General features: G+C 40.8%; 1 protein-coding gene across 5 annotated transcripts in view; it reads right to left on the bottom strand.

Annotated features, from left to right (window-relative positions):
• Positions 1–20,132, bottom strand: part of LOC138739109 (protocadherin-9) — an 852,748-nt gene that overhangs the window by 369,476 nt on the left and 463,140 nt on the right. The gene's annotated exons all lie outside the window — the stretch shown is intronic.

Raw genomic sequence — 20,132 nt, 5'->3', positions numbered from 1 at the left:
AGAGTTTCCTACTCTTCTGACCCATGTGGTCATTCTTCTAAATACTAATGCCCATCATAATAGTGTTAGCACTATGTATAATAGTGAAGGAATGCCTGGAAGAACTTTAGTAATGATTAATTCTATGTCATACCAGCAGTCCATTGATTCCATTGGCATTGACTTGAATTGAAAGTTTCAGATGTGGAATGCAACATCATGATATCAGCTGTAAAAGTCAGGTAATCAAGTTCAAGTCTAAGATCCTTTTTCAGTCAATACCCCAGACGTTGCAATGGTTGCTGAATTCGTATCAGAAACAAGAATTCATGATTACCTTCCTCACATCCTAAGGGGATTGGGTCCAATGAAGAAACGTGTAGCTTCTGGCGAGTAGAATAACTACCGATAGAAGAAACTAAACTGAAAATGAGATGACTCTCTGCTTGAACACCAGGCCGTAATGTGGCCTCATCTACCAAACCATCAAAGGAGTTTCACAGACAATCTGGCTTTCCAGTGTACTGGAAACATAATCCACTTCCGAGATGTTTTATTTTGTCCAGCAAATACTGAGCTACATCCAATAATTCTAATGTCTCTTGTGAATGATGGATCTGTGAATCTTAGAACCAAGACAGAACATTTGGCTCAGTTAGTTTGATCAGTAGTCGTATGATAGTTATCAGCCAAAAGCAACTTAAAGTCGGTAATCCCATAGAGTGAGATTTGCTGCTTAAAATCTTGTTTCTTGGTAACCATTTGTTGTCCTGGTCAGACTGGATGAAAAGAAGCTGTGTCAACCTAGATCAGATCATTCTCTGCCCTGAAAACGTTATTATCAATGGATGAGCATATGTGTTTTTTTTTAAATGAGAATTTGTAACAAGTGTAACCATTTGTTCACTTGTTTAATTTCCAGCATATTCTAGTGTACATCTGGTTGGTGTCAAGTCTAAGTAAACTCTACAAATCACTGACAGTTACAGTTTATTTCTAATGTAACCACTGCTATGGCATCTGTTATATGCACGATATTCAATCACAGACATTGACACAAGAAGGAAATATTGCTGGATGAATTTTGTGTGGCTGATTTTTGCAAACCATTTATACCTTAAATTGCTGTGGCTGTCAGTTCGAGCTCGTCAAACAGTCACACTGGGGCGATTGGTCACTTTGTTCTCATTTTCCTCCCAAGCCTTCTGAGATAACCTCATCAGCATTTCAAATTTGAATTCATAAATGAAACTGTGGAAATGCATTTTCCACTAAGGAACTGAAGACAATAAAGCCATGGGCCTGGTGTCCAACACCCTCCCCGGCCTGCTTGCCTTTTCTTTCAAGAAGTCATTTTTAACACATGTTGAGGAGCAAAGCAGTGGGAGTAAGCATCATCGAGTCACTTAGCAGATGTGAATTCAGCTGCACAGCCCGTCGGCATCTGCAGGAGTTAATCATCAATAAATGATACTGTTTGTAATGTGAGATTTATTTAAATTGGATCTTAATGTGTTGCATTTATGGGTGTTAACAGGAGCTGAATTACTGCTTTTTTTTGCCTGAAGTAATTTAGATTCTGATTACCACAATAAATGTTATATTAAAGATGGAAAATATATCCGCCAATACAAATGAAGATCTTGGCACAGCAGTATGTAATAGATTGAGCATCAAAGGCGTACTCACTGCAGCTGTGACTGTTCTTATAAAGATTGGTAAACCTTCTCCCTTATAGCTCCACTGATCTAGGTTGAATCCTGACTTTGGATGTTGTCTGTCTGGAGTTTGCATGTTCTCCATGACAGTGTGGGTTTCCTCTGGATGCTCTAATTTCCTCCCATAACCCAAAGATGTGCAGATCAGTTGGTTAGCAGGCTACCGTAAATTGCCCTGAGTGTGTATCGGAATGGTAAAATCTGGTGGAGTTGTTTGGAATTTAGGATTAATTTTGGCCAAGAATCTCTCTGACTGTCTTAAAAAATCAAAACCATCTGCTCCATTACTCTTGTGTGCAAAGATTTCCAAAAACTCTCAAACTGCCACATCTCAGTCTTATTTTTTTAGACATCAACGTATAGTTTGTGATTCTTCTACAAGTGGAAATTTCCTCTCTGCATTCACCCTTTTAAGACTTTTCATGAACTTGTATGTTTCAATACAAACCCCTCCTTTTCAAAGCTGTAATGTACATAAATCTAGCCTGTCGAACCTTTCCTCATCAGACAACCTGCCCATTCCAAGTATTAGCCTAGTAAATCTTCAATGAAGTGCTTCCAAATCATTAACATTACTTCTTAATTAATGAGATGCACACTGCACACACTTTTGCAGACAAAGTCTCACCGAAGACCTACATAACTGATGCGTAACCTGCCTAATTTGGCATTCAATTCCCTTTGCAATAAATGATAACATTCTGTAAGCTTTCCTAATTATTCACTGTATTGCTGAGCCAAACTGGAGATGTTGATTAATGTAAAGATCAAAATTTGGAAGGAAAATTCCTTGTGGTTTAATGTCTCACAGATTTTTTTCAGCAAGATGGGAAGAATTATTTTCAATCACTAACACTGAACCTGCATTTCTGTGGTGATTTATTGTGTATGCGCATCTGCTTCATAAATTACATTATATGTTGTGTAATATCACAGTAAGTGTCAAAGAGCTATGCAGCATGGAATCAAGCCCTTTGACCCTAATACCTGCATCTCACCTTTCACTGCAGCACCCTCACAACCAAAGAAGAATGGTTACTAATGGCCAACTACTACACAGCATGATTCCATGAATAGCAATTTCATTTCAGCTGGACAACCTGCTTGAGCTTTTTTACTCTATCGGCCATCACCGATTACAGGAATCAGGCAAGAAACTGGAGCTAAGGCCAAGAACACATCAGCCATGATCTTACTGGATGGTGGAGTAGATCAAGAGCTGAATGGTTAACTTCTTTTCCTATTAAATGTTTGTCCTATTAGAGGGACAAAGTATGGCAAAGACACAAAGACATAATTCCCCTGCTCTTCATAAAGGACTATGCACCTCAACAAATTATCCACATCTGTATGCCTTCATAAACACGAGAAGCCTTGTGTTTCTGCTGCCAATATTTTCAAACACATGGTGCTGCTTGTTATATTCAGTGCAGTTTTCTGTCGTCCTAGTTCCAACACCCATCCTTTCAATTACTGATTTACATCACTTGTTATCCCCTCTTTTTATGGATGTTAATTGAAACAGTCATCTAGTGAAACCAAATGTGCAGACTCCTCTCTACCTCCTTATGTTTACAACAAACCTATAAGTGAATCACCAGTGCCTGTGACTTGGGAATTCTAGCATTTGATTAAAAAAAAAACAAATTCTTAATTCCACAGAGAAATAACTCTGCTTCAGTTTGAGAGACTGCAATGGCCTTACTTCAACAGCCTACACAAGGATGGCCTCTCATTTCTCTCTATTCTTTTATGCTATGAGCTGACAACTGCATATTCTTTATTGTCCTCGGAGTTAATCCACTCTGGATCCAATGACTGTACATGTTTCTTTTCCATGACCATAGTACCAAATGAAGTAGAAAGAACTTGATCTAAAGTAAAACTTCCATAAACAATATAAATCACAACTTATGATAGACAAACTTAAGCTGAACACAGTTGATTTTAGATTTGCTGTATCACGTGGGAAGTTGGAGAAATATTTTTTTATTGAATTTAACATGAAGTATATATTTGCCACAAATGGAACAATGCATCATAGCTGTTGCGACAATGACAAGCCACTTCTACTGCCTTGAATCTTTATGAAGACAATAAATGCTATTTTTAAGTACACTCACTATGCTATTGGGTGAAGAACATGTGCATCAACATGCATTCAATCTCTGTGGTGATATGTAATTACACCATTAGGTCACCAGGGGTCATCCCAGTGACCTTGTATATAAAGCAGTCCAGAGCTACAGTCTAGCCTTCCAGGTTTGTCTTGCAGAGAGACAAGACCTCTTAGTGTACATATTAGTTTATTAAAGCTGTCTTATACTCGCAGGGCTGATGTGGTTATTGTTAGTACAATTTAATAAACTAATATGTATACTAAGAGGTCTTGTCTCTCTGCAAGACAAACCTGGAAGGTTCGACTGTAGCTCTAGACTACTTTATATACAAGGTCACCGGGTTGACCCCTGGTGACCTAGTGGTGTAATTACATATCACCACAATCTCTATCAATGAAATGCACATTACCTGCCTTTATAGCTTGTCTGCATCTATCCTGACTAAGCAAGCCCAGGCTTCAGACAACATTTGCATAGGACCTGCACTGAGTACATGCCCAGACATGCTTAGACTGACCAAAACAATTTGCTTTGTGCGCAATATACAAGTATGACAGGCAATCACAAAATAGTTTATATCTTTAAAAAGAAGTACCTGATAGGAACATTTTAGTGATTTTCGTGATCAGCCGCCCAAAATGTATAAATTACTCCCACAAGTGTTCAGGAAACAAATCTTTGTTGTCCAGTGATTGGACCGTCGAACAGGACAGCACAGGAACAAGCACTTCTGTTAAACTAAATATTTTCTGCCTGCACATGATCCAAAATCCCTCTATTAAAGTGCCAATCCAGAAGCCTCATAAATGCTACGTTGGTGTTTACTTCCAGCATCAAACTGGCAGCCCATTCCACTCTGAATTTAAAAAAAAGTTTGCCCAACACATCTCTTTTCAACTTTATCCCCACTTTCCCCTCCACGTCTTCCCAAGCCTCACATACAAAGTAGTAACTACATTTTTCTTTAATGTAGCTGAAATGTTGAGAATTATTTTCACATAGTGTTACAAGATCAAGCCAGCAACCACAAAGAAGGCATATCACACAGGGGCAAAGATGGACAATTACTTTATTAACAAAAATTTACCTTCAAACTTTAATTCAAAATCTCCCCTTTTATAACAATGCCCACTGGTTTCTATGAAAATTTCTAACAGTGTAAAACTAATAAATTCCCCAGCCTAAAAATAACATATGTAATTAAAGTCTCCTTTAATCTCCTTAAACACCTCACAACCTATAGCTGCTGGTGAGCCTTCTTCGAGATTGCATCGATCATCCTGGACAGATACGCGGAGATATTGACAATCAAGAATTTCAAGTTCTTGACCCTCTCCACAAATGAACCCTCGTTGAGGATTAGGTAGTGTTCTCCTGACTTCCTTCTGAAGTCCACAATCATCTCCTTGGTTTTGCTAACATTGAGCGCAAGGTTTAGTGGTGTCATGCCAACAACAAGCTGATCTATCTCCCACCTGTGCGCTTCCTCATTGGCCTTTGTATTCTGCCAACAACTGTGGAGTCATCAGCAAATTTGTAAATGTCTTTGGAATTGGGCCTGGCCACAGTCATGGGTGCATAATGAGTAACACAGTGGGCAAAGCACGCATCCTTGTGGTGCACCTGTATTGATAATCAGTGAGGACATGTTGTTTCGAATTCCTTCTGACTGTAGTCTTCCAATGAGGAAATCAAGGATCCAGTTGCAGAGGGGGTTGCAGAGGCCCAGAGTTTGTAGCTTCTTGTCCAGCATTGAGGGAATAATGGTGTTGGAGGCTGAGCTATAGTCAATGAATAATAGCTGTATGTATGAGTTGCTGTTTTCGAGGTGATCCAGAGCTGAGTGGAGAGCCAGCCATATTGTGTCTGCCGTGGAGTGATAGCGATGATGGGCAACTGCAGGGGGTCCAGATCTTTGTTTGGGTACATGTTAATTCTGGCCACGACCAGCCTGTCGAAGCATTTCATCACAGTTGAATTTAGTGCTACTGGGCAATAGTTGATGAGGCAGTTCAGACTGCTCTTCCTGGGTACCTGGATGATTGATGCCCTTTTGAAGCAGGTAGGAGCCTCTGACTGAAGCAATGAGTGATTGAAAATATCCATGAACACTTGTTGGTTGGCACAGATTTTCAATACCCTGCCAGGTGCACAGTCTTGCCTTGCGAGGGTTCACGCTCTTGAATGATGTCTGACGTCATCCTCGGAGACAGATATCACAGGGTCCTTAGCCTTTGCAGTGATTTCCAGTTGGCACTATTTAGTTCTTCTTCTCAAAGTGGGCATAAAAGGTATTCAGGTAATGAAGCATCACAGGCATCTATGGTGTTCACCCTCACTTTGTAGGCTGTATTGGCCTGATCACACTCTGTTGGAAATATTTATCTCATTTATTCTTCCACATAATAACAATGGAGGGAGTCGGAGGCTATTCAAGCAATATCTCCCCAAGCAAAGAAGGCATGAACAGGTAAAATAAACCAGAAAATGCTTGAAATAAGAGCAAGTTATGGTACTCTGGAGAAAGATCGTGGAAATCTAATTTTAACTCTAGTTTCCCTTTTCAGTATGCTGCCTGACCTGCTGAGTATTTCCAGCATTTTCTGGTTTTATTTCAGATTTGCAGCAACTGTTGTTTTTCTCTACTCCACAAAGACGAGGTGAGTGAGTTTCCTTTGTGTGGTCCAGTGTCACTGATGATAGAGCAAAATTGGAGTCAGGAAATTTAATTTAGCAAAGGTTGACATAGACAAGTTGGGCAGAAGAGCCCAATTCTATGGTCTCACTCCCAAATGAAAGCAGGCGATGTCCCTTCTAGGCACTGAATGCAAATGCAAAGTCACAGATCGGTCTTCCTTACTTGGTAACACTACACTGCGTGTCGTGTGATATTCTCTTTCGACTTGCACTCCGTATAGGTCGAGTACCCTTTATCCGAAGTGCATGAAACCAGAAACATTTCAGATTTTGGATTTTTTTTTTGAATTTGGAATACTAGAAATCCTGCTGGATGGGGAAAAATAATAGTGAGTTATGAACGTAGGTCTGGCAGCAAAAGAGGTTGGTAACTGGCACTCACTGTGGTGTCATGTCAGTGCTCAAAAGGTTTTGGATTTTGGAACATTTCGGAACTTCAGATAGGGGTACTCCACCTGTACCATGTTTTGATTGATCAGCTGAATCACTTAAAAAATGAGTTTTCTACATTTGCACTCCGCCAGATTTGCATTTAATACCTTAAAAAGAGGATTGTTCCTCCCATAGGGAAATTATGTCACTGAATTGGCTAATGGAGCTAGTCAAGAATTAAGCACACCTCATAGATTTTCAAAAGAGTCATGAAGCACTTTGCTCGACTGCGTCATGCAGTCTCGCTGCTGATAATAAAGCACATGTTGGCAGCCTCGTCTCGCTGATCTCCCATTGGACATCAGCAGCAGAGTTGGAACCTAAGATCGAGAGTGAATAACAGCTTACACCAGATAAACACACTTAACCACTGAGATATGAACAGACCCCCAAAAGCACTTAGTATTCAAGTGTGGTCGACTCTGTGCTGGGAGAGCTCTGTAATTAAAACATTCCTGTGGAATTTTATTTCAATCATGGTATTAACCCTTATAAAGAATGCAAAGTTTCAACCTCAGATTTCAAAAGTATTTATTTTATTTATACCAGATCTTCAAGGAGAAAATTTGGTCTCACAATACTAGGTGATGCAGAGGGAGGTCAATTTATCCCAAGCTTGTTAGCGGCAAAAAATAAACAGTTAAGTCAAAGGACAGCCAGCAGTCGAAACACACTGCAGTCTGAATGGTTGACTTGCTCCCTTCCCTGGCATCGTGCAGTGGATTATTGCTGCCAGAACTGAGAGATGCGAGAACATTGGAAATCTAACATGGCAGAAAATTACACTGTGGCCCACAGTTATATCTTGGCAGCTCTGCTGACTCAACTCCTGCATATGATGCAATCGGCCAACATCACCTCATGTTTTATGACCAGCAAAGGGGGCTGTCACACAAAATACCGGAGAGCAACCTCCCACTGATAGAAACACATTTGTTGCATTATTCCCAGCAATGAGTGGAGAAGGAGGCAATCCTGCAACGCTGGTCACCTGCTTACTTATGTCTGACATGGCTACAGGTGCTCCTCTACTGACAATAGGGTTATGTTTCGATAAACCCATGTATTGGAGGATTTAAACCATGCTTTCGCTCCTCCTGCAAGGCTTGGAATCAGTAACCTGCTTGAGACTCAGCAGACGTAAGCTAAATTCTACCATGGGGTCCAGAGATGCAGTTATCTGACAAAAAGACATCTGTGTACCAAGAACATTTAATCTTCCTGCTTGTTTTGGTCACAGTCTTTCAGGCAGAGACCTAACCTTCATGTATTCAAAGTGATAAGCCATTGTATTCAAAGTGATAAGCTAGAAAGTTGTGTTATTCGATAGAAGCCTAGGCATGCTAGCTTGCTTGCTTATCTTTCTTTTTTGTGCTGGCAATAGGTGCTTGGGTAAGCCGTTTTTGGGTAATATAAGCCATGGTCCCGCTGCTGAAGTCTGAGACTCTCCAAGAGCTGACAACATCTCTCAGCAAGAAGAAGAACTTCGAGAGTCCAGCCAACGTTCAGGTCGGGGGAGGTGGAGAAGCTGCTACCGGCGCCCCAACAACCTACTACAAGTGTGCAGTCGTTGACTCGCCTCGGCAGTTGGGACCAGTCCAGGCGTTGATAAGTATAATTGGGAAGGGCTTGCATATTGTAGTTTGATATCAGCTTTAGAATTTGTAATAAAAGATTTGTATAAACTGAAGTGCTCTTGGTGTGTGTGTCTGTTTTCTTTCGGTAGCTCAAATACTGTGACCAATCTAAAATGAACAAAGTGAGAGGTACAAGTTTACACAGGACAACCCATCAAGACTAGAAAAAGTGCAAGTCAAAAGAGAATATCACACCTCCTGAACATCATAGCCCAGCTCAGACTACTTACCATGGGCTACAGCTGGCCAAATGTATCTAAAACAAAGCCAATGTTATAATTGAACATTGAATACCTTTTATTCCACATTGAAACAAAAATTTTTAATCATAAAATATAGTGTCAGCCAAAGCATCCAGCAGCTGTTGTACGATAACCAACAAGTCACACCAACACCACCATACAGTGAATTGTGAAACTACAATACCAAAGGACTGCATACAGTATTTTCATTAGAATGTGTATCACTATTGTACCATTAAAACTTTGAAAATTCAAAAGTAGAAGAGCATCTGTACTCCGAATGTGAATTCAAACATGGGTGTTGGGAATATTTAATCAGGTTCCCAATTAATGAAGAGTAATGAAATGCTTTTCTATTGACCTTTATTATTCCTTTTCCCACATTGTGCTGTAGTGATTTGATGACTCACAACTAGGGTGGCCATTTCCAAAAAAGGAAATATATATAGTGACAGATTATGTTATATTTTGTATTGTATATAGATATGTTTGAAAGGAGATATGTAGTGGCAGGATTTCTTTGTAGGTCACACACAGATACAAACACTTCAAAACAGATTTATTTAAAATGCCAGAGCTCAGCTCAAGCCAGATAGTCTAGGCTCCAGGTGCCTTTGCAAAATCTTTGATGAATGTCTATAGAGACTTCACAAGTAGGTGTTAATTGGACATGCTTTGGAGTAATGGATTATTGCTTTGGAAAGCAGCAGATGAACGGACTCGAAGATTAGGTCCAGAGCCACAGACTGTCTGAGTGCAGAGGGCTGTTCTAAAAGGGTCATCTGGTTTTCTCTGAGTGAAAGAAAGAGAGAGAATTCAGTTCTACAGTTCAGCAGCAGCTGGGACTGGAACAGGACAAGCTGGCAAACTTGTGGAAAACCCCCATTTTAAAGATGGATTGTGAGTTCTTACTTCTGCCTGGTCAAAGCCCTTGTGATCCATACAAGAGGAAATGGCTGGCTGTATAATGTTTCTCTTGAAATAAGGGAAACAGAAAAGGAACTTTGTGGTAACCTGAAAGAAAGAGATTATCATCTGGAAAACCCCGATGGGGCAAGTTTCTTCGGTACTGAAGTGGCTGATCAGAAGGAATCAGTTGTGTGGTCCAACGAGCAACAAATCTCTCTGAAAACTGACAAGAACCTTCCTGAGCAGTAACCATTTACCTTTCAAACACTAAAGCCTGTTGAAATTCATAAATGTTAAATTTTGTTCACGTATAAGAATTGCCTGATACCAGTGAATTGGAGGAGTCAGAAGTGAGATTGGACTGCGAATCAAAGAACTTTTCTGAACTTACACACACATTACATACACATGCGCTTAGAATTAGAAGGGGGTTAAGTTAGATTAAGTTATGTTAATAGTAATAAGTTAGATTTTGATCCTGTTTTCATGTTTTAAAATAATTAAAAGCAACTTTTGTTTAAGTAATTATTTGTCTTGGTGAATTTCTGTTGCTGCTGGGTTTTGGGGTCATCTGGGCTCCTAACAATACATACATACAGACACACTATGTGTTTCAACATATTTTTTTTTAAAATAAAATTTAAGCCTTATTGCAAAAGCAACAAATGCAAACACACATATGACCTATGACCACATCTCTTTTTGGAATGGCCACCCGACTCATAGTCCAGCAGATATCTCTTGTCTTGCAATCACCTTCACTAAAGTTCTTAATGTAGTGTGGGGCTGTTTCAGCCTAAAAATATCAAATAACAAAAAGGCTTTCTGCTACTTTGGATCCCACTGCAAATGTGCTCATCTAATTGAACTTGTCTTGAGTGTGTCAAATTTGCCTTTACTTTCTCCTGCTCCCCTCATCTTTCTTCCTCAGTCTATTAACTACAGCACAGAAGCAGGCCCTGTGAGTCAACCCAAGCTAGTCCCTTTTGCCTGAACTCAAGCTCACGTCCCCCCGAAGCTTTCCTATTCAGGTGTGATGTGCTGTGGTGCAGCAAGCAAACACAAAATACAAGAAGATTGTACTACAGGCTTTAATCAGCTCAAACTCTGCACACACCAGTCTTAATATCTTTGCTGGCTCCATGTGTGCCTGGCTGTCCTTTGCTAGCTCCATGTGTCTGACTAACAACGGGAGGGGCCGGCTCAAGTCTACAATACAGGTCGGGGAATGACAGCGAGCCAGGTGGGGCCAGCCTCTCAGGTTGCCTACTTGCAGGTACAGTGGTTGCCTCTGCAGTAGGCTGGTAGGAGTGTGGCCAGTGTAGTGGTTGTATCACCACACCAGGTACTTGTCTAAATGCCTGAATTTGAACCATTAATGAGTTCTCTGCACCAGGTTTAAAAGTACGACTCAAAATTTCTTGCTTTTCTCCTCACTTTCTCACATCATGGGGTTAGGAATGAGTTACTCTCGCTATATATACTACACAGGAAGATCTCTGTAATGGAATTTAGGTTCATTGATTCCAAGAAACAAATTTGGAAAATTTATTTCATCATTTCTGTTAACAGTGATGCATCAAGATTCCAAATTCAATTTATTCTCATAGTTATAAAACAGTGTCATGTTACATGAAATTATTTTTTTTTACCTGCTGCAAGGCAGAGAGATTCACCACTAACAGGAATTGCCAAAACACCTCTTACAGTCAGACTTACGGTCAGAGAGAGAGAGAAGAAAGAGAATTCCCCGAGTCAACAAGGGCCCTTAGATTCACCTCCAGCGCTTCCGCAGCTCCCACAGCCACACAGTCCAGTCAAAACCATAGGCAAACTGAGCTCCAGATCAAGATCTCTGGCACAGATAGAAAGCCTTCAGAGGATAAATCACCTCCTACAGGCAGATCTTGGAATGTCATTCATCAAACTACCTACCAATGTTCTAATAAGTCAGCCTTGATAAGATGGATGAAAGTAGACTCTGTTGTCAATGTCTCTGCTCCCACCCCTCAAAATGTCCTCCTCTTCTCATGAAGAAATGGTGCTAGATTTTTCTGGATTAATGGAATTGAAGCGACCGACGGGCTTCAGGGACTGAGTGGCTGACACTAGATCCTATTGTGACAAAGTATATATTATATATATATATATATGTGTGTGTGTTTTTGGGAGATAAATTGGGAAAGGTTTGTTAGAGCAGGTCACATAAAAATACTTTAAAACAATTCTTATTTACAATACTGGAGCTCCGCCCCATGGAAGACATATCGGCTCCAGAGCTTTTGAAGAGTGCTCAAGAGACTTCACTAATGGATTGTTGTTTACAAAAGGCAACAGGTGAAAGACCATGTTGGAGCCCCTGCTGTCTGGAAGAGAACTTGCTGTTCTAAGAGGGTCATGTGGTTTTGCAAGCAGAGAGAGAGAGAGAGAGAGAGAGAGAGAGAGAGAGAGAGAGATACAGAGATCATTTGTACAATGTTTACAGCCAGTATCTGCGACTAGAACAGGACAAGCTGGCAAGCTTATGGAAAGCCCAGTTGGTAGATGGCCTGGTCAAAGCCCTTGTGGTTCATGCAAGATGAGAGGCTTGACTGTCTAATGCTTCACTTGGAATAAAAGAAACCAAAAAGAACTCTGGGGTGACCTGAAAGAAAGTGGTATCATCTGGAGACCCCTGGAGGGGTGTTTCGTCAGCAAGACACTGAAGTGGCTGATTAAAAAGCAATAACAAATCTTTCTCAACAAGAGCCTTCCCGAGCAGTAACCATTTACCTTTCAAGCACCAAAGCCTGGTGAACTTTATAAATGTTAAAATCTGTGCACAGTATAAGAATTGGCTACAACCAGTGAACTTGGAGGAATGCGAAGTGAAATTGGACTATGAACCAAAAATAAATTTTCTGAACTTACACATACATTACATACACGTGCTCTTAGAATTAGAATGGGTTAAGTTAGGTTAAGTAAGTCAATAGAGATAAGTAAAAGTTTGATTCTATTTTTATGTTTAAAGATAATTAAAAGCAACTTTTGCTAAAGTAACCATTTGTTGTGGTGAATATCTATTGCTGCTGGGTTTTGGCATCCTCTGGGCTTGTAACACTATGCTTTACTACAGTGCTTTCCAGAATTTATGTCAGAAACACTCAAGCACCTGCAACTGGGTACTTTTGTCCAGAAATTTATTTCACATTGGACTCCCTCTCCTTATATTGAATTTTAATTTCACTGTTCATATTCTCTTTTTTTTCAATCCTTCCTCTATTTTCTGTAGCTCTCATTTGAGGCTTGTTCCATGAATGCTTCAACAGTTCGCCCTTTAGTTCACACATCCATCCTTCTGATCTAATCTCTTCTTTTGTTCCCAGTTTTCCTATCAACGTGTAGGGTTGTCATTTTCAGTTATTCATATTTCTGGAGAAGACTTTCATGTTTAACTCCAAATGTCTGGCCCAGCGAGAGAGTCTGTGCTCTTCCATCTCAACTATTCCTCACACTTTATCACCAATAAAGAAAAATACACAATGACTGTGAATATATTACTTTCTTTAAAAAGAAATTACCATTTTTCTTCCGAGATTGCCTAGGAGATTAAATTTTAATTCCAGTAGGCTCCAGGGCAAATCTGAAGTTATGTGGAATGAAAAGGAGAGAGCCAGCATAGCTAATTATTCTGCATTGTCTCCCTTTGGGCTTGGACGATGGACTGTAAATTCTCTACCCTTGCCATCTTAACACAATATGAAATCATGAATATACAAAATCAATAGCTCCAATTTTTTGGTGCTTTGCTGTTTGTTGATCTATAAGATAGAGCCTGCGATTCCTGTAATATGATTTCCAGTGGAGTGTTATTTTCTGGAGCAGTCATATTTTAACTGCATTCTAGACAGGTAATGCTCATTAAATGACAAATATAATATGCCATTATTTGCAAATATTCTGCAGCACCAACATCTCTTTTGTCCCACACTCAGGTAGCATGGAAAAATGTATCCATCAGAAAATGCATTGAAGAGTAAACACAATTTCAATTTGTGTGGCACTCGAATGAATCATCCCAAGGGGTGTCACAGGAATATTACTAAACAAAGAGTGACACCAAACATTATATTAAGACTGGTGACAAGAAATTTGCTCAGAGATAGATTGTTTTAAAGGGAGATGGGGATATAGGAGGGTTAGCTGGATTTCCTGAGCTTAGGGCCAAGCCAGTAGAATAAAAGGCTGGTGGTAGTAAAGTGAAGGGAACTGGGGATCTTCAAGAGGCAGAAGGCAGGTATAGGGGATGCTAGTTGTGGCCTGGCTATTAATCATTCACCACAATGAGTCTGCATGTCCATGTAAATGGTACCACAGTGGCTGTGACTTCTTCCCTGGTGAGTGGTGGTTGGACAGAGAACAAGCAGTGACATCCTCCTCATGGTTTAACCAGTCCTTGTCTAGAGAGCCTGCTTACTGCAGCACAGAGATGGAGGCCAGATGACTGTACGAACTTCAGGGGCAGTACAGGATCCAGGGTACAGGGGTAATACAGAGTTCACTGTCACTATTGGGTCCAGTAGTTATACAAAGCCCAGGGACAGTCCAGAGTACAGGGAAAAAACAAAATCCAGGGGCTGTAGCTAATAATTCTGACTAGAGGGTCCATCCCTTTGATAATTTGATAGGGATGGTGTAGGAAAAAAGAGCTATGACCTTATTCAAACATAGAACATATTAAGGGGCCTTGATAGAGTCAGCGTTGAGACATTCCTGCTGGCGGGACAGTCATGCACAGCTGAACATAACTACAAAATACAGGACTGGTCATTGAAAACTGAGGTCAGTCAAAATTTCTTCTCTCAGAAGGTGGCAACTTCTAAGATTCTCTGCATATGAGTGCGGTTGGTGGAGGCCAGATCATTCAATACAGAAAAAGAATAGATGAATTAACATTTGTAAGATTGAGGATTTGAGAGCTATGGGGAACTAACACAGAAGAAGAGTTGAGGCCAGAATAGATCAGCCACAATTGTCTTAAATAGTGAAGCAGGAATGTGGCCTGCATCTGCTCCTATTTTTAAAAATGTATATTTATTTTATTTTTCATTTTCCATTAATATATTCACATAATCTTTAAACTTTTTGAAGGGTCAAATTTATAATTGGACCCCTACATAATCCAAGTACAGTTGCCATATCTTAATGAATGTGTCACATTTATTCTTTTAAATTATAAGTAATTTTCTCCATGGGCATTATAACTACATAACTCTGCGGCCCATCGAGAAGGAGAATTGGATTTCCGAGTGGTTTCTATACACTTCTTGGCCACAGCCAGAGTTACTTTAACAAAGCAAATTTTAAATTTAGTTAGTTTGCAGTTCGCATCCATAAGGTTGCTCAGAAGGTACATCTCTGGGTCACATGGGAAGGTCACTCCTGTACTCTTGTTAGTGTTTCAGCGATATTATACCAGAATGGTCTTACCTTTGTACATGATAAGGTAGAATATAAAAAAATCCAAGTTCAACGCCACACCTGAAGCACATTTCAGATTTTGATTTATATAGTTTTTGTGGTGTGAGATATAATTGATGTAAAAAAATGTATTGAACTAATCTGTATCTCACATTGATCATTAATGTCATACTATCCAACATCATTCAGGTATTAAAACACCCAGGTCTGACTCCGACCTCTCTCTTGGCATTTGTAGGCCTGGCTTAGTATTTTCACCTTGGAGAACAAAATACATCCTAGTTATAAATTTAGGTGTATTTCCCAGCTGAAGCATCCCTTCGACTTCATTACTTGAAGGCGGAACTATTATGGGATCCCCATCTTTCTCACAAGAAATCAGTGGAAGGTTCCATTTGATAAATCATGTTTCTGTTTTAATTGTTTGAAGGAAATACATAGTCCTTCCTGATAACAATCTTCAATATGCTTAATTCCTTTCTCATACCAGGTATTTCGAATTTAATTATCCAATTTCATGGGCAATAATTTATTCTGGCACAGTGGTGCTTTTGGTGAAAGCCCCACTTTTTTTCCAGTATATTCATGCTGTGGCGGTGCACATAATTGTAACGGTAAACTGGCACTGCTTGTCACCCGCAGTCAGTGGAGCAGCCACAGCAAAGATGGCATCGCAGGTCCTTCTCTTCCGATACAGACCAGAGTATGCATACGTGCTTACGTCAGCATGACGAGAGTTCCGGTGTGTGAGGGGTGGGCTCCGGACGGCCTTAAAGGCTTCAGCTCGAACTTCAAAGTAAATCATTTGTCCTAACTGAGCTCACAGCCTGCTGTCTCCATTTTTTTTGCTGCACTCGCACACCACCCACTAAACTGGTGACCCTGATGAGCCTCCACATTCTGAAGACACAGCACAGTGGACCCACCACACCTGAAGGCACCATTGCATTAAACTTTCCCACATTCTGGACAAATAGGCCCCACGCTTGATTCAGCCAAGTGGAGGCCCAGATCCAAATCAAGCAGAATACCTCAGATTCAGCAAAATACTTCCACGTCATCAGCTCACTGGACCAGGTAGCCACCTCACGAGTCAATTACCTTATCCAGGTGCTTTAAAGAACATCCTCATTAGCACATATGGGCTTTCACAACGCGAATGGCCACCAGGCTCCTTCACCTGGATGGCCTTGGGAACAGGACGCCGTCCGCTCTCATGGACGAGATGCTCACTTTTGGAGAAGGAAACAGACCCTGCCTCATGTGTGAGTAAGCGTTCCTCGAGCAAATGTCTGAAGACATTAAGCTTCTACTGGCTGATGCGTACTTCAGCGACCGATATAAGGTCGCGGCAAGGTCAGATGTCCTTTACCACTCCAAACGTGAACCCCCAAGGACAGTCAACTGCATTAGAAGGGTGCTAGCCAAACCAATGCCCAAGAACAGCCCAACACGTGAGCCAGAACTTACCCACCCATGAACTGAGAACCCTGACCCAAAATGGTGCTTCGACCATCAACAGAGGGGCACAATAGCATGAAGGTGCCGCTAGCCGTAATCATTTCAGGGCCAGGTTCTGTTAGCCATAGTGAGAGTTGGCACCTCCATACCAGACAGTGCTGCAACCCACCAGAATGCTCTCCATAGTACACCTGCAGAAGTTTTGACAGTCTTCAGTTACATAGTGAATCTCCTCAACACTTCACCAAGAATAGCCACTGGCAAGCCTCCTTCATGATTGCATCAATGTGGGACCCCTTGGAGATGATGACAGTCAGGAATTTGAAATTCCCGACCCTCTTCAATACTGAACCCTCAGTGAGGACTGGGCCATGTTTCCCTGACTTCCTCCTGAAGTCCACAGTCATTTCCTTTGGTTTGCTAATGTTGAGTGCAAGGCTTTTGGTGCGACACCGCTCAACGAGCTGATCAATCTTCCTCCTGTGCGCTTCTTCATTGCCGTTTGTAATTCTGCTGACAACTGTGGTGTCATCGGCAATCTTGTAGATAGCATTGGTATTGCACCTGGCCACACAGTCATGGGTGTATAAGGAGTAAGTGTAGTGGGCTAAGCACGCATCTTTGAGGTGCCCCTGTGTTGATAATCAATGAGGAGGAGACATTGTTTCCAATTTGTTCTGACTGTGGTCTTCTGATGAGGAAGTCAAAGATCCAGTTGAGGGGGGGTGGGGTGGGGGCAGAGGCCCAGAGTTCGTAGTTTCTTGACCAGCACTGAGGCTCTGTTCACCTTATTTATGCCTCTTATAATTTTGTAAACCTCTGAGGTCACTCCTCAGCCTCCAAAGCTCAAGAAAGTATAGAGCCAGCCTATCCACCTTACTTGGACCCTCCAGTCCTGATAACATTCTCAAGAATCCCTTCTGCACCCTTTCCTACTTTATGATATAGTTCCTACACCTGGGTGACCAGAACTGTACACCATACTTGCTGTGTGTTTTCACCAATGTCTTGTGCAGTTGTAACCTGTGCCCCTCAAGTTCACCAGTTATTGCAGTCCCTAACCAGATGAACACAGAGTTGAGTTGGACTTTCTAATGATGGGAAGACCAAGCCATGAAAGACTTTAGCACAGAGATTTTAAAAAAAACTTTAGAATGGAATGTCTTCTAGATCAGGAGATGGTTTAGGATATCAAGCAGGATGACAGGTGAATAGACCTTGGTTCCAGCTGAGGCTTGGACCTTAAATATCTAGATAATTAAATGAATAAATGCCTGGCTTCTGGATTTCTTTATTTGCAGTAATCAATTAAACACAGCTGTTCCCATCTTTTGCCTTGGATTGATGCCTCCTGAACTTTATATTAACATTTATTACACCAGGCAAAGAAATAGCTCAGGCACTTGTTAAAAGGCAATGACAGAAGATTCCCAGGAAACAGGCATTCAGATCAGGGAATTTTCTGCCCCATATCTGCAGAGAAATTGCACTATTTACCCAGTGAGCATAATAACATGTGGCCAGGTTGGGTGGTGGAAGCAGACAGAGTGACATTAAAGAGGAATTTAGCCACAGACATGAAAATACAGGGAATGGAGGCATATGGATAATATGCAGGCTGATGGTATTAGTTTAATTTGGCATCATTGTCTATTCAGACATGGTGGGCTGAAGGGCCTGTTCCTGCACTGTCCTGTTCTATGATAAAGGAAAGATCTTTGATAAATCAATCTCCACAAAATAAAAGCATTCTCATAAACTGAAATATAATTTGCTGCGTGCTTGTTTAAACAGCTGACTGGTGTTTTATTAGGCTTGAATGCTGCCCCTCAGACACATTTAATAACTTTCTTCAATGAGCTGTCATCTTCAAGGGTTGTAGATGAGTAAATTCAGATCATATAAAACTTGACATTGCCAAATCTGCAATCACCAGCGCATGCGCGAGAGAGAGAAAGAGAGAGAGAGAGAGAGAGAGAGAGAGAGAGAGAAAGAGAGTGAGTGAGTGAGGGTGTATGTATGTGTGCACATGTGAATATCTGTCTGTATGTTTCTGAAAGCAGCACCACCTCTCCGCAGGCTGCAGATGGAGCTATTGGAGTAAAGTTATAATTCTTGCAAACAACAGTTAATTTTTTTGGCCTCCTTCTTCCTTATTTGCTCTGGGAGGGAGGGAGGGTAGGAGGAGCAGGACAACGCCAGAACTATCCCCAGATGTACCTTTACTTTTTTAAGTGAGTTAACACTGAACTTGACCAACACCAACATCAGAAAGGAAAATAAGTCTGATGATGGAAAAATAAGAAATTAGTCAATGAACAATTTGTTAACTGGAAACACTTTTAAATAAATGCAATGTCAAAAACAACGCAATAGTTTGGGTAAAGTTGTGGCTATGATTACAGTTGCTCCCCTTTGAACACCAAGTGAATACTGCATGTGTGTTAAAATATTTCATCGACAAATGCATTGTTAAATGTGTTAACATTCAGACAAGGTTCTATAGAAGGATAGAAAGGATGTTCAGTATCAGGCACTAAATGGCAGCACTGCGTTGTTTTAGACACCAGGAGTTTATTAAAAAAACAATTATTTTACATAGCCTGTTATTAAAGCTGCCCAAAATTCTTGTTAGAAACTATCTTTACAAAACTCTTAATCATTCCATCAGCCCTTATGAACTCCAAACAATGACATTTCCCTCTTAAAGCTTTATAAATAACTATCAAAGACTTTCATTACAGAGGTACCACCTTGACTGGTCTTCCAATACCCTCCATATGCTCAATGCTTGATGTCAACTGATGACATTCCTTTGGGATGGTTCACTGCACTCAGGAGTCATCCATATATACAAGTAGTTCTTGACTGCCTCTCGCTGAATTCAGATATGATTGTAACTTCTGCTTCACCATCCTGATCAATATTTTGCATGATTTGGTAATTACATTAGAAGAATAGGTTAGAAGCGGCCACTCAGCCCCTTTGTACCTGCTTCACCACTCAATAAGATTGTGACTGATTTGGCCATGGACAGCTCCACTTACCCACTTGTTCCCCATAATCCTTAATTCATCTACTATTCAAAAACCTGTCTATGTATGTCATATAATGTCTAATGAGGCAGTCTCTACTGCTTCACAGGGCAGAAAATTCCACATATTCACTACTCTCTGAAGAAGCAGTTCCTTTTCATTGCTGTCTGAAATTTACTCCCCTGAATCTTTGGTTTATGTCCTTTGTGTCACCCCAGCTAGTAGAAACACCTTTCTGCTTCCAGCTTATCTATTCCTTTCATAATTGTATGTTTCCTTAAGATCCCATCCCCCCCCCCCCCCCCCATCCTTCTAGTCTTCAATGGGTATAGTCCTAAGCTACTCAATCTCTCCTTCTAAGCTGCCTCTATGACAGGAATCAACTTGGTTCATCTGCTCTTCAATCAAATTACATTGAGATTTTTTTTACGAACTGGCA

This window comes from Narcine bancroftii, chromosome 7 (assembly GCF_036971445.1).
Source record: "Narcine bancroftii isolate sNarBan1 chromosome 7, sNarBan1.hap1, whole genome shotgun sequence".
NCBI lineage: Eukaryota > Metazoa > Chordata > Chondrichthyes > Torpediniformes > Narcinidae > Narcine > Narcine bancroftii.
Note: the sequence above shows the minus strand (reverse complement) of the source record. Positions and strands in the feature narration are given on the sequence as shown.